The sequence below is a fragment of the Lactuca virosa genome, chromosome 9 (genome assembly GCF_052849685.1).
Source record: "Lactuca virosa cultivar CGN04683 chromosome 9, Lactuca_virosa_CGN04683_v6, whole genome shotgun sequence".
Taxonomy (NCBI): Eukaryota; Viridiplantae; Streptophyta; class Magnoliopsida; order Asterales; family Asteraceae; genus Lactuca; species Lactuca virosa.
Window position 1 is genome coordinate 109,533,793 of NC_136434.1, and position 1,140 is coordinate 109,534,932.

General features: G+C 39.5%; 1 non-coding gene across 1 annotated transcript; it reads left to right on the forward strand.

The window, feature by feature from the left end:
* The first annotated feature begins 638 nt into the window (after positions 1-638).
* LOC145141709 (small nucleolar RNA R71) lies at positions 639-746 on the forward strand. The gene has a single exon (XR_013722904.1). It is a non-coding gene; the product is annotated as a small nucleolar RNA R71 (small nucleolar RNA).
* Positions 747-1,140: the final 394 nt, after the last annotated feature.

Genomic DNA, 1,140 nt, shown 5'->3' on the forward strand with positions numbered 1-1,140 from the left:
CCTCTTCTTCTGTATAAACAACCATGACTTGAGAGATGGGTATTCACTCAACTTTTCTTGAAGTTGAATCTGGTAGCTTTTCTTGCACAAGCTTTGTTAATTTCCCCACTTGCGTACAAATGCTCAAAATATATTCTTTTTGTTCTTTAAGTGTTGCATCTGTAGCATCATGTCGTTTTTCTCTAGCTTCCATAAATCTAAATACGATTGACTCGAGAGCTGATATTTTCTCGGATTGAACTTGTTCTATTCGGTAGAGACCATGCTTTAGTTGTTGAATTTCTTTTGCATCTCGATCTCTCTTGTACTCCAGTTCACAATCCCTAGTAGAATGGGGTCCCCCACAAGCTCGACATCTATGTTGAATTGATCCACCCAATTTTGTGATCTTTTCTTCCATTGCGTCAAGCTTTACAATTATTGCACTGGTAGCATCTTGACCTCCATCTTTACTTGATTTTTCTTTGGTGAAATCCTCCTTTGAGTTGTGGTACTCTCTTGAATGCTTAGCGAATTCTTTGATCAAAGCTTTATTTGTTGTCAGATCCTTCCTTGTCATGGGCCCTTGCGAGTCTAGAAGTTGGCGAGTGCACACATTGACTCCATCATAAAATATTTATATTTCTTGTTGCACATTGAAGTCATGTTGAGGGCATTGTCGTAACAATCTCTTGTAACGCTCCCAAGCTTCATATAGCGACTCCCCCTCTAATTGTTGAAAGTTCTGGATATTTCTCTTTAGATTTGCCACTTTTGAAGGGGGTAAACTGGTTTATGAACTCGATCCTAATATTAGCCCATGTCGTGATTGATCAAAAGGGAAGTGATTTGAACCATTCCTTAGCTTCACCCTTTAACGTAACCGGAAAAATTCGAAGCATCACCGCATATTTACTTACGTTTGGTGCATTAAAATAATGTGAAATCTCCACCACCTCTTCTATATGTTCATAAGCGTCCTCATGCTCTTTCCCATAAAAGGTAGTTCCTTTAGCTTGCCAATAATGTGTCATGGGAGTTCGGACTTTTAGTGGTTGAGATTTTTGGTGGATCAAGACCCCATTTGTTGTCATTCCTCATATGTCGCTTGTACTCGTCCATTGACATGGTCATGATGTCCCCCATCTTTCCTGTTCAAAC